Source organism: Dipteris shenzhenensis, chromosome 28 (assembly GCF_047967505.1).
Source record: "Dipteris shenzhenensis isolate YYH24624 ecotype China chromosome 28, Dip_SZ_1.0, whole genome shotgun sequence".
Classification (NCBI taxonomy): Eukaryota; Viridiplantae; Streptophyta; class Polypodiopsida; order Gleicheniales; family Dipteridaceae; genus Dipteris; species Dipteris shenzhenensis.
Genome location: NC_141623.1, coordinates 27,754,979 through 27,769,790, shown reverse-complemented (window position 1 = coordinate 27,769,790; position 14,812 = coordinate 27,754,979).

Here is a 14,812-nt window from a genome sequence, read left to right as displayed (position 1 = left end):
ATATATATATATATATAATCTAAGAATCCATATGGTTGTCTATGTTCCTAGGTAAAGTGATACCAAGCTAGGGAAAACATGCATTACCTAGTGGTGGGCTTACTCCCCACCATGTGGTCTTACCCTCTGGGTTGGGGGTGGGCCACACACACACACAAATTTTGATTAGTAAAAGTATCTCACAGAATCACACACACACACACACACACACACACACACATGTATACTTTTGCAACTATGAATTATTCTTTTCTGTAACCCCCCATGAAATCTCTCCTTTACAGTATATTTTTAATCAACCCATGCACCAAGCACACTAATCCTCCCATACCTTCACTAATCCCTTCTCAACCCATGCACTCATTTGATCCTTAGTCCACTTGTGACTTAAACATTATATATATATAATCTAAGAATCCATATGGTTATTGATGTTCCTATAGGTAAAGCGATAACAAGCTGGGGAAAATAGGCATTACCTATCTACCCAATCGTAACTTTGATGTTCTAACATCTAGTTTGTTTGGATGGTGGCAGGTAAGTGGACCCTAACCTCGGAACATAGAGACTGCTTGAGGATTTGACATCTTTTTTCAATATCATGTTTGTCAAACTCAATATTATTGAAAATTCTTGATTTTGGTGATTTTTTTTTGTAAAATTTGGTTATTGCATTTTTCAACTTAGGTGTGTTAAACATTTTTTCCTCATATGTTTCCCTTTAAAAAAAACTTTTTATCCAATTTGGAGTTTTAAATCTAAACACACACACTTGCAAAGAATACATAGGAATTACTACCATAATCGTACTCATTCCATTGCCATAGCCATTGCATAATGCAACTGCAAGAGGATGTCGAGAGAGACAACCCCTTTGACATCTTACTATGTGCATATGCCCTAAAATACTAAGGGTGAGTTCCTACGGTTAACAGACTTCCCAAACATATTAGAAACACAAGAGATTACCAAATCCCCCTGCACCGTAAAAAAAAGTCACCCAATGGGAGCTCACAAAAAAGGATAAGAGTGAAAATCATGGTCTATTAGGTCTTTCCTCTACGTTGGTGAGAACTGCATGCCAGAGATGCAATTGTAGACGCAATATTGAAAAATTATTGCAGTCAAACGTTGGATATAGTGACTTCACTTGCCCAAGAACCTCATTGGACTATAAGCACAAGCTCAAGAAAAGCTGGTTTGTAATGTTAAGGCAATTGGGGCCTCCTTCATTCTTCATCACATACTCGATTGAACAGAGGTAGCCAGCATGACCATGGCTTGCTGTGGGTCAACAATGCAGAGACAATGCACCAGCTTATGGACATTCTTCTGACGAAGAGGTGATTAGATTCATTGACATACATAACAACAAACCTTTCACTACTAGACTTGCCGAGGCAGGACCTTCAAGGCAGGACCTTTAGACGCACAAACACCTGAAAACTTGCAATAAACGTGGCAAAGGATGTAGATTTGGATTTTCCAAGGGCTCCTATGTGAACCACACAAATATTACTTCCACTAGAGCAAGAACTTCCAGATCAAAAGGATAAACAAAACTTCGAGAGGATTATCAAACTACATCCACTTTGGAACTTTTGAACAAAACACTCAATGGGAAAATACCTACCAATGAAACAATACACAAGTTCAACAATGTGATTCTCAATACTCAACACATCAGTGCACAACAAGCAATGTACCTATGTTTGTCCTAACCCTTGACAAGCAACACCAAGGAGTTCATGCAGACTAGCCCTCCAGAAGATGGAACATTGCTTCTTAAGCATAGTTGGTAGCTAGAGAAAATGTACCTTGACAACCAAGATATCTTCTTCAATGGCATGATAAAAAAGTATATTAAACAACCCTCCAGTTTGATTGTGGCAGAGTACGCGAGTGAGTTCTCTTTCCTTGGGAAAAAAACCTTGCGAGATGATGATTTTGTCAATCTCTTGTGGGTCATGTGAAAAGAAGATTTGGAGAGAGAGTACAATGAAGCCAAAGAGGCTTGGAAGCAACGTTTGGATGCTAGAAAATTCAAGCAAAATGATTTAAATAGTATGATTCAAATGTATTCAAGCGTGTAAAGGAATGAAAAATGAGTAACATAATAGAAACACGTGTACAAATTAAACCAAGGACAACATAAAAAACTATAAACAAAATTGAAGTAGCAAGTGAATGGAGCATCCAACACACTAGTTTGGTAGGAAGGCTTGGTAGAGGGGCAAGGCATTCCAATCAAATGATCTATTAAATTAATCCACCAACATGTTGAATTCAAAAACCTCTGAATTACTCTATTTAGGATGTCATGATTGGAAACTGTATGCAATGCTTCTCATATTGTCATTTTCAAACATTAAAGAGAAAGGTGTGCATTGTGTACTGCCACATTACTTGTTAGAAAGACGTCCCTGGGAAGAAAATGTGCTTCGTAATGCATTGGATGGTCCAAATATTACCTGCAAAGGAGCTGATGATGGAAATGATCAGGAGCTGAAAGCAAATGGTTGTTGTTCTGCAGTCAAGGTGGATAGTGATAATGGTGCAGGTAGTGTGCTTCACAACGCATTAGATAGTCCAAATATATCTGGCAAAGGAGCTGGTGACGTACATGAACAATAGCTGAAAGCAAATGACCACTGTTCAGAGGGTCCAAACATTGCTGTTAAAGAAGCTGCTGATGGAAATGATCAGGAGTTGAAAGTAAATGATCCGTGTTGCAATGTCAGCAAGGTGGATTGTGACTATGGTGCCTGTTTATTACTAGAACTCTTGAAGTTGGAGGAGGAGCTTTGTAGCATCTGGTCAAGTGAACCTAGTATGCAGCATGGTAGATTGTTGTTTAGTGGTGCTAACCTGCAGAGTCTCAGCCCTGATGGAAGTCATTCCTATGGTGTGTTTTTGGTTGGTGGTAACAACACTGCAAAACCCATTTGCTTCATGCAGCAGGTCACAATTAAGGCAATGCCGGGTGGAAATACAGACCATGCCGGGTGGAAATACAGACCAGAGCAAGGAAGTGACGTACACTGTATACTTCAGTCCAAAGCCTGGCCAAGCCTCTAGTGAGGGTAGAGCAGAACCAGTTATCTTCACGGGTGTGGAGAACAAGGTCATGGTAACAATAGCATGCAAAACTTGAAGGAAAAGCCTAGATTCCCCTTTTTAGGGTCCGTTTGCATGAAGCAAAGTGGCACTGAAAAGGGTCTTGGTATGAAATTGTGGATGGGATAAAAAATTGCCTCCGTCCTTGGAGAAACAAGTGATGGCAGCCAGCTATTTAGTGAAAAAGCTTGGTGCTAAACTTACATTGAGTGAGAAGTTCGTCACAACTCTTCTAACCTCGCATGTGAAGACATGGTCTAAAGCTAACTTTGAAAAGAACATCAAAGATGAAAGCTTTTCCTTGATAATAGAGCACCTCATGAACCCCCCCTCAGATCCATCATCTGCATCTATGCACAATAAGATCATGTCCACAGGGGGGGGTTGTATAGCACCGTATGTGATGGACTTTTGGATGTGATAAGAAGCATGGTAAAGCAAGACATACATGCACTCATTCAGGGACGAGGCTACAGTTGTCAAGAATGAAATGGAAAAGGACTTTTCCAGCTTGCTACAAGCAATGAAGCAGCGGGTGTCAATCTCGACGCAGTCTCAAGAGGACAGGTTGAGAGCGAGATTGAAAGGCTTCTCGAATAAAGGTTTCTCCGATTTTTCTACATGGATCCCATGGGGTAGTTCATCATCTACCAAGATGACTCTAAACTATGACATTGAAGAGATTCAAAAAGAAATGGTCACATGGACAGCTGTTGAGTTGATAGTAGATAAGAGAGACTTGGACCAACCAAACATCAAGTCATGCAATGGTTCCTTCCTGCAGCAAGCCATTGGAGTTAGCGGTTCTTGACCCAAGCCAAGAGGTTCTCAGCAAGGTAGTGCTACTCAAGGGAGGACAAGTGTTACAGTTTGACGTGGTAGCTAAAGATAAGTCAGACTTGCACATTTATGTGTGCCCAAGGCTCGGAGTTTCTCTATTGGGAGAAATCCTATGAGGCAATATAAGAGGGGTTTTGATTTGGTGGTGTATGATGAGGCCTCAAGGTTCATGGCCATGTATGATTGGGGCCTTAGTTCACTCAAGGCCTTCCGCCTTGATGAGTCTTTTTAGTGTATGGATTGGACAGGCATTGAAATTCAGCTATCACAGTTTGCAGGAAGCAAAGAGCTTGTGTGGATGGAGTTTGTTCCCAGCAAAGACGTAGTTCTTGCTGATTGGAATTAAAGTGATATCCTCCATGTGCAAGCAAAGAAGTAGAAAGTCCTACCTTCTTAATCACTTGGCTGGTTCTTTGCTGGATGTAGCAGGAGGAAGGTGCATAGATGGGAAGTGGATGACTGCCATCTGTGAACCCGATTGCATGCATATGTTGCTATATTTTGAGGGTCTGGGAAGTTTTGAGCGACATGAGCAGGAGGACATGCTCCTTTCCATCCTAAATGCTGCTATCAGCAACGTGACCATATTCAACAAGAAGGTAGCTTGCTCCATTCCCTTGCTTTCTTCCATGGTCTACTGTGCACACTGTAACAAGGAGTTACTGTGCACACTTTAACAAGTATTCACTTCTAAGGCACTGAAAAACAATTGATTTCCCTATTTTGAAGTGCATGTCCTTTCCTCATGTCTTCATGTCTATCTATTGTGTGTGCACAGGATTTTCATCTAGATAAAGAGACAACGGTTTCAGGATGGTGTGAGGTTGGTGAAGGCTGATGTGAAGCTATTCAAGGGCTTGTTCTATATGTCCACCAAGGATGTTGATGCTTCGAATGTGGAGGATCTCAAGGATGAGTTCTGTGAAAAGATCCATCAGATATGCAACAAGTCCAAGGAGAACTTCCTTACCACTATGCATGGGGGGGAGGTAGAGATTGCAGCAATGCCCCCCTTCCAACACCCTGAGTTTCATGATAGCATTTCTGACATTGGAGAAACAATTGAAAAACTATTTCCCACACACAATACTGGCTGCAGCTTTATGCTGGACTTGAAGCTGGTGGTTGCCCAAATAAGCGCAAAGAGATTGAGCTCCTGTAGATTCAAAGCGAATAGCCATGAGGCTCAGCTTGATCAGAGTGCATCTAGAAAGTGCTCTTAGGCTTGGCAAGTGCTTGGATGGAATGCTGCTTGTGAACTTTGATAGTCAGGTGGAGTTGAAAGATGAGCCCATACATGTAGCAGGTCAGACTCTGACAATTACGGATGCGGGTTTGGAGCTGGCTGCAGAATCGAATGAGGCCGTGGGAGTTATACTGAGCCCCTTGAAGGAGGCATTTGCCTGAGTTGTCCAACACAAAGGAACTGATGAGAGTTGGTTATCATCGTATGTAAGCTTCCTAGCTGGTGTGGTTGAGATGAGGAGAAATAGGGTGCTTGCATGGTTACAAGTCAATACTAAAGATTTCCCAGAAGATAGTGATCTTCAGAAGCTACAGCTGGAAATACTTGCCTGACTGTCTGAGATGAAAAACAAGCTTGTCGTCTGTTCTTGCAAATGCCAGAGCTGCTTTTTGAAATGCATCCTAGAGAAAGGGCATACCTCTTATCACTCTTGCCTAGGAAGCCACAATTGCAGAGAAGAATGCACCTTTTGTGTTGAGGAATATAAAGAGTAGATGTTTGACCAGTTTGATCATGGCTGGATGGTACTTGCATGCAATGACCCCGTTGGGCATGATGGAACCCACGATTGCAAGCGCTGGAAGCACACCTGCGGCAAACCTTGTGTACTCTCTGCAAAGGCGTCCAACTGCAGTAAGACGTGCTCCTTAAGGGTCGACCATGAAGGTTACCATCGTTGCAATTCTCGACAGCACATATGTGGCATGAAGTGTGCACTACCCTCTTGCAACAATGATTGTGTGTTTCCCTTGGAGTGGGGTGACCATGAAAGGAATGCCTGGCATGAAAAATTCTGCCCTATGCAGTGCTGTAGGTAGGGGTCAGGGGTGTGACATGTGCAAACAGACACGCAGCTTCCATGGCAAAAGGGGGAATTTTGACTATATATATGTGTCACCATAATCCGAACAATGTAAAGCCTACTGCATAATGATCCCTCCATTGGTAGCCCTCATACCAACAAGAATGCAGTGCATTTCTGTGATGTGAGGAATGGCCTTGGAATGCATCATGCACATCTCAGCCTTGCTAGACTCTGCATGCATATTTCTAATCTTGTATGTCGATGTCTTTTTCTTCAGACACAAACTTCATCTTAGGCATGTTGCCATGCACTGTCTTATGTAAACCTCCATGCCCAAAAGGAAGCTGACAGTAGTAATCGCAAGTAGGACAAGAGGACATACTCATTTGGTGCCATGTCTAGGTTAAACTAGAGGGTGTTGCATAGAGAAGTTGTTCAATGGAGCTAGGCACATAGCAACCAGCTCGAAATGCTCTGGGCTAGGCAGGGATGTGCTCCTGGATGAGTTGACCCATGAGGCATACTAGCATTACATTTGAATTGTGGACCCATGTGAAGAAGTAGAACAAGCCTTGGTGGCCACGTCTGCAGGTCTGACGACCATTGGGCACAGGGATCTTCAACTGGCGCAGGAATCCATGCGAGGTGCGGAGATGGCAAACAAGACCCTGGTGGTGGTGTTTTTGAGTGACGGGGACAACAATGGCGGTGTGGATCTTGTGTACTTGGTGGGGTGGATGAAGCAACAGGATGTGAGGCTAGTGCCGTACACCATCATGTTGGGCAATGACCCTTTCAAGCACATCTTGCAAACCATGGCCCAGGCAGGCAATGGCTCATTCCAAACGAGCTTGGATGAGGTACAGCTCGCCAAGGGCTTCGAGGACCTAGCCAAGAGCCTTGAGCTCAATTTTGTTATCACCTCTTCCCAGTGCCCAATTTTGCATCTCGCATCAAGGCCCTGTTTTAATTTGCTAAGATATCTACTTGACCCAATACCTAAGTGCTAATTTTGGTTTTCTATATATACCTATCTGCTTCTACCTAAGTGCTTATTACATTATGGGTACATTATGCTCAAAAAATCGTAGCGGGTTGACACATGATCCGATCACAGGACCGAAGACACCGGTATTTTTTATTTTGCGCATAGAAAATTCACATGCCAAAAAATAAAATTTTCTTTTCTGAAAAATATTTAGGGGGGGGGGGGGGAGATGATGCTTGCGCATTATAGAAAACAAAAATGGAAAGTAGCACAATGCAAGCTAGTGTCGCTACGCAATATGGATCCCCTTCATCGCACAAGGATCAAAGGTATAAAATAGTGAATTTGGGGTGGTGTGTCACTGTCGCTATCGTTGGGAGTCTACAGCACGATGGCCTATTTTCTTGTACGACGATCGGGGTTGCATGGGCACTCAAAAGGGATATCGACTCTGGAGCTTGGAGTGTCTACTATGACCTCAAGCACTGGACTAGCATCACCGGAGCTGATAGGACTAGGAACATCGATAGGTGAGGCGATACGCATAGCAACGGGGGATCTGGTTGGATTGATGTCAAAGTAATGAGTGGCCCGCTAGGTACCTCGCAAGTGCTAGTCCAATTGTGGCCGTGTGGTGGGGACGTCAGAAGCAAATAAAATACTGCCCACATTTGAAAGTGTGACTGTCGTGGGTGTCACCATGGTGCGTCACAAGGAATATGTACGGGAGTAGTCCATGCCTCGTCCTTGGTACAAGGTCACCCATGAGGTAGAGAGGTAGTACTTCTCGGTGCGAAGCATGCAAATGACGCACTTGTCGAGTATTGTGACCAATCGGGAGCCCATATTGTACTTCGAATATACGAATGCCCATTCAAATATGTTCGAGCTTGTTAAGCAAACACGACTCTGGACATCCTCTGCATCATATTGTGCATACATGTCCATGCCAATGTTCATGTCCTCTGGTTCAATGTTTTTGTAAGTGGTTCGGAAGTGAGGTTTGCCGTAGTCCTTCATGCAGTACCCAAGCATTCCATGGAAGGTGTGTAAGTTCTTTTGCTTCAAGCTCTTCCATATAATCACCCCCCCAATTGGCCATTGTCCCAACCTATGTACCTTTGGATGAGTTTGTTGACACCTTGGATGTTGCGTGCGGTTATGCGGCAAACCATCTGTAAATGGAGGTGAAACAATGTGCCCCCCCTGTCGGAAGAACAAAGGCCAGCATGGCATGCCTCATGCAAGAATCTGTCCACATCGTTGAGCACAACAATGTCGATGTCTACACTGCCCACCCCTATTGTGACATTGACCTCGAAAACTTTGGTGGGTCCTGCTTTTGAGGTTGTTTCTTTTTTGGGTCTACCTCTTGGTATTTTGATGCTTCTTAGGATGGAAAACATGTGTTCTTCGATTGGCTATGTGGGGGTACATATTTGAGCCTTACACAAGCGCGCGGGGACCTAGCAGATTTTTTTTGGGGGGGGGGGGGGGGCATTGCATTGATCCATAGTGCAAATCAACCGGGGGGGAGCCATAGCATTGCTCACAGTGCAAATTCAGGTTGGGGGGGGGGGAGTCGTAGCATTGATCTATAGCACAGATCGGTGGGGGGATGAGAATCGTAGCATTGGAGTACATAACAACGTTGGAGCATTGGCATAGGCAAAGTTAGTGAATCCAACGTTGTTCGGAGCATTGGAGTGTTGTAGCATTGCACGCAGATGGCATTCGACGGCACTCACAACACACAAAAATCACGACACAGTTGAAGTCACTTACATTTTGGAAGGTTCATTGATGGGCTCCTTAATCTGTGATTCGGGAGGAGAACGACCCTGAGTACCCTCTAATAGCGCCTGGGTTGCTTTGACCTTCGCTAGCAACGCTTTGCACGCCTCTGGCACCTGCTCCTCCAATGCATCTACCTCGCATGGCAAGTCCTCGAACATGAGCCGTCGACAAGTAGCCACATTACTTGTTGCCTTCGCAGCTTGTGCCATCACTTTTTCCTGCATCATGAACTAGTACCCACCAAACAGTTCTTCACATGTGATAATGTAGAGTATGCATGTCTTGAGCTTTTGGACACGATACACACGAATATGTTGGCTCGGGTAAGATACGCAGTTGCCACCTTAAACCTTCAACGTACGTTGCATTCGCACCTCCAATGACCACCTCAATACTTTCGTCGCAACCTTTTACCTTACAATAATTCTTTCTTGGGAGAGGGCGACTAAACTAATACTAACGCCTTTATATATATTTTATGTTGTGGACATATTTGGTCTTCCCATCTACTATTCAAATGGACATTTTTCCAACTAATGCCTGCATGGCAATCGAAAGCTCTAAGAAGTGACAAGCACTTTGCACGCAACATAGATGCAACCCAAATGAAGTATGCATTTTAAAAAGCTATCATGTATCACAGATGCAGACATTTTGCTCAATAATGAAGTAAGCATGCATACGCGTGCGCGCGCACACGTACACACACACACAAAAATAAATTTGATTATTAAATGTATCTCACATACACAAACACTTATTTCTTTACACACACATACACACACACATGAATACTTCCCTAACTATGAATTATTCTTTTATGCATCCCCTTGAAATCTTCCCTTTACACTTCTTTTTTGACCACCCCACATGAGAGTGCTCTCAACGGAAGCAATAACGGAAGAGGGAGAGAGAGAGAGAGAAAGAGAGCCACATAAGTTTTGGTTGGTGCAGAACCACCCTAATCTTTTTTTCATTCATTTATATATGTGTTTGAGTATTGTACATAACCGGGGTAAAGGCACAGTGACCTTTAACCCCCACAACCTCCCACTTAAAGGACAATGTGCCTTGAAGGGAGAACAACTAGTGAGCATACTATCCAATGCGCATCAATACACGACAATACTCAAACTGCTGACTAGGTAGACTCTTCGTTAGTTGCATGAAAGACCGGATTCCGTGTTAGCTAAATAGCACAGCTAAATAGCACTCATAGAATCACTATGCAATGTCAGTACACCTGTATGAATCCCCAAATCTCCCACTAGCTGATCAAGCCATATAGCCTCCTTGCAACCCTCTGTGGCTGCAACATACTCAGCCTCTGTGGTAGACAAAGCAACATACTTCTGTGTGCAACACATCCACGACATTGCACCACCTGCAAAGGTGAACACATAACCAAAAGTGGATCTCCTACTATCCACATGCCTTGCATAGTCTGAATCTGTGTACCCAAGTACACGCATGTCTCCTTTACCAAATCAGATGCACATCTCCTTGGTACCCTTCATGTACCTCATGATGCACTTAACTGCCTCCCAATGCCTCTTTCCTGGATTAGCCATATACCAGCTAACAACTCCCACTGCAAATGCAATGTCTGGTCTAGTAGCTATCATAGCATACATATGACTCCCAACCGCTGATGCATAAGGAACCTTGGCCATCATGGCCCTCTCCTCATCTGATTTGGGACTATCTGCATGACTCAGTTTCACATATGGAGGCAATGGAGTACTCACTGCCTTCCCCCCCTCCATATTGAAATGCTGCAATACTTTTGTAACATACTCCTTCTGTGAAAGCCAAAGGAGTTTCCTACTCCGATCATGCGTGATGCGCATACCAAGAATATGACCTGCAAGACCCAAATCCTTTATATCAAAGGCCTCATGCAACTTGGCCTTTAATGCATCTAGCTCATAAGTATTCTTGCTAGCCACTAGTCCAAGCATGCATCTAAGTGTGGTCATCTTCAAAACTGGAGAGAATATCTCATCAAAGCCCACACCCTTCTCTTACTTGAACCCTTTAGCAACCAAATGGGCCTTGTACCTAGGCACATCATCACCTATGACCTTCATCTTGTAGACCCATTTACATGGCAATGCTTTCTTTCCATGTGGCAAAGAAACCAAGTCCCAAGTCTTATTCTTCATAAGTGAACTCATCTCATAAGTGAACTCATCTCTGATTGCATAGCATACTCCCACTTGCGTTGATCCTCATGCATCATAGCCTCTCTGTAGCAAGAAGGCTCCCCGCAATCAGTAAGCATCACATAGTCTACCCCTGGAACAAATCTATCAGGTGGTCTAGACACTCTAGATGATCTTCTCAAGGGCATTTCAGCTTGCTATCCCACCTGCATATCAGCCACATTTGGCTCATCATTTCCACCAATAGATGATCCATCATCCACCCTTGATTGTATACCTGTGGGAGTATTTGGGTACCATTTCTTGCACATTTGGTGCATGGATAGTTTGCTGTCTATCAACATATGTATGTGGATTCACATCCTGGAAAGTGATTCTCCTCATTTCATCATCCCTCATGGGTGCCTTATGCATCTTCTTCTCATTGAAGACTACATCATGGCTGCGTATGATCTTCTTTGCTTCTGGATCCCAGAGACGATAGCCCATCTCTCCACTTTCACCATAACCTAGAAGGATGCATTTCCTAGACTTCGGATCTAGCTTCTTTCGAAGCTCTTTTGACACATGTGCATATGCCTCACACCCTGTATGTTCCACAAAAATCAAGAGAAATCTGCTATAAGTTGCTTCCATAATTGACCTTGACCATGAGGTGAGGTTCAACAAGATAGGAGCAAAAATTTTGGATAGTGCAAGCAATCTTGTTGGCATAGGAGTAAGGAGGAGCAACCTGTATGAACTAAGTGCTCTTACAGCCATCGCTGGAGTGGGCACAAGCAGACTTTGGCACAAAAGATTCGGCCACATCGGATTTGCAGTGGTGACGGAGATGCATAAGGAAGGTATGGTTGCTCACTTACCTGCAGTAGCAGAAATCAAAGAACCATGTGAAGCTTGCATGATGGGCAAGCAACAGATAAACGCATTCCCACAAGAAAGCAAGAATAGAGCAAACGCTCCTCTAGAGTTGGTGCATGTTGACTTGTGCGGTAAGATGCCTACACAGGCCTTGGGGAGATCTTCCTATTTTTTATTGATTATCGACGACTATAGCAAGAAGTTGTGGGTGTACTTTCTTTGCGAAAAGGCTCAAGCTTTTGGTAAATTGAAAGAATGGCTACAACTAGTTGAAAATGAAACAGGGAGAAAAGTGAAGAAAATCAGATCAGATGGTGGTAGTGAGTTTGTTTCTATAGAGTTTGGAGACTTTTGCAAGAGCAAAGGGATCAAGCGACAAACGACGACATCACAAATGCCTCAACAAAAGTCTATTGTTGAACACCGAATGCAAACCACCGTGGAGATGGGGAGGTGTATGTTGAAAGATGCTGGAATGCCAAACCATTTTTGGGCTGAGTCTATCAATACTGTGGTTTACATCCTTAATCGTAGCTATACAAACACTGAATGCTATGCGCATGTACTAAACAAAGAGAGAAACAAGCTACAACCAAAAAGCACCAAATGTATCTTCTTAGGCTATTGTGATGAGAAGAAAGCCTATAAGTTGTATGACCGAGAGGCAAAGAAGATGATAGCAAGCCACGATGTGGTGTTCAGGGAGTAGCCACATGCACTGGAGGCAGAGAAGAGCTCTTCCACTTTATCATCAAGCGAAGAGGTAATTCACTATGGACCTATCCTAGGAGCTATAAAGGAGGAGGAAATATCAGATGATGAAGGTATAAGTCACCAAGCTGTTGTTACACCACCAGAAAATCCATTGCCACGATGGGTAAGGCAGCTCTACGACCATGATAACCAGATGCCTATGTCTGTTGAGCAACATGCAGATGGACCAAGGTGGTCTCAGAGAATCGAGGAGCAAAGGAGGGCTTTTGCTCACATAGTCAATATGGCCTTGATGGCTGAGATTATTGCAGAAGTAAAAGAGCCTGCGAGTTTGGAGGAAGCACTTGCAGACCGAGATTGGAAAAACGCTATGCAAGTAGAATATGATAGCATCATGAAGAATGAAACTTGGGAGTTGGTAGATCGACCACCTAACAGAAGGGTTATTGGCACCAAGTGGGTTTGGAAGGTAAAGTACAAGGCCAATGGAAATTTGGAAAAGTAGAAAGCCAGATTGGTTGCACAAGGATTCTCACAAGTTGAAGGGTTTGATTTTCAGGAATCTTTTGCTCCGACTACCAGAATGACCACTATTCGAACAGTACTATTGGTGGTTGCTCATAAAAAGTGGCCAATTTATCAAATGGATGTTAAATCAGCATTCTTGAATAGTGACCTCAAGGAGGAGGTGTACGTGGCTCAGCCACCTGGGTTTGAGGCCCCCCATTCTCAGAACAAGGTATGTAAGCTGAAGAAGGCTCTGTATGGGCTGAAACAGGCCCCAAGAGCATGGTACCAAGGGATAGACAAATTCTTTCATAAATTAAACTTCAAAAGATGTGCCTCAGATGCTAACTTGTATGTGTACAGGAAAGGTGGAAAATCTGCTATTATTGTTCTATATGTGGATGATCTCCTTATTACAGGTGACTATGAAGACATGATCCAAGAGACTAGAAAGGCGTTGAGCACGGAGTTTGAGATGACAGACTTAGGCTTGATGCACTACTGTTTGGGGATTGAAGTATGGCAAGAGCCAGGCAAGATCTTCATCTCTCAGCAGAAATATGCAAGAGAGATCTTGAAGGCATTTGGTATGTCCGAGTGCAAGGAGATAGCTACACCTATGGAGGTAAATACAAGGTTGTCTATGGAGGGTGCCTCACCACCAGCAGACATCGAGAGGTATAGGAAGTTGGTCGGCAATCTTTTCTATCTGTGCAACCCCAGACCGGACATCGGTTTTGCTGTTGGCATTTTGAGCAAGTTCTCCAATAAGCCCTGGGAGAATCATTGGAATGCAAGGATGAGGGTGCTCAGGTATGTGAAGGGCACTTTTGAATATGGCATCACTTATGGTACGAGCACTTCCTTGGTAGGTCATTGTGACTCAAATGGGGCTGGAGATGTTGATTCTAGGAAACCAGTTTCTGGATATTATTTCTCTTTAGGTTCATGTATCTTCTCTTGGATTAGTAAGAAACAACCAACAGTAGCATTGTCTTCTATCGAGGCTGAGTACAAGAAAGGCAGCATGTTTTGTTGCTTGTGAAGTAGTGTGGCTGAGGAGGATCTTATGGCACATGGGAGTGCAAGAGGATGAGGCAACTGTGCTGAGGTGTGACAATCAAAGTTGCATGGCCATTGCTAAAAATCCAGCATTTCATGTGTGCACAAAACATATAGAGATTTAGTATCACGATGTGTGTGATTTGATCGAGTATGGGATAGTGGAATTGGTCTATTGTCCAACAAGCACAATGGAGCAAATATCTTCACCAAGGCACTTGGGAAGGATCAGCTTTAGGGTCATCTTCAGAGACTCAGCATTGGGCCGAGAAGGTAGTTGGACATTGAGGGGGGGTGTTAGATATGCTCAATGCCCCACCCTCCTGGTAACCACCAGTGGTCCAAGGTGCTGAAGTTGTAAGGCCCCCATATGAGGAAAAGCCATGTGTGAGCCCGGGACACTGGATGGATCCTTACTTTCATGTCAGATGAGGTCTATCAATGAGACCGTTGATGGTAAAAAGGTGATATATGTGAGTCTAGCCTATGGGCTAGGGAGGGTAGGTAAGCTGGTAGCACAAAGAGGCACATTGTCTTGATTGTGTGGGAGCCCCTTACTCTTGCTAGGGCCTAGGGGCCAGTTTGCCCCCAGCTAGGGGGTCCCAGGGGGGCCAGCGGCCCCCCCTGGTGGGGGTTCGAGAGCAAGAGTCCCCAAGGCGATGGTATAGGGAATATTCTTTGAATATTCCATGGATGACTAGTCAGTTCCA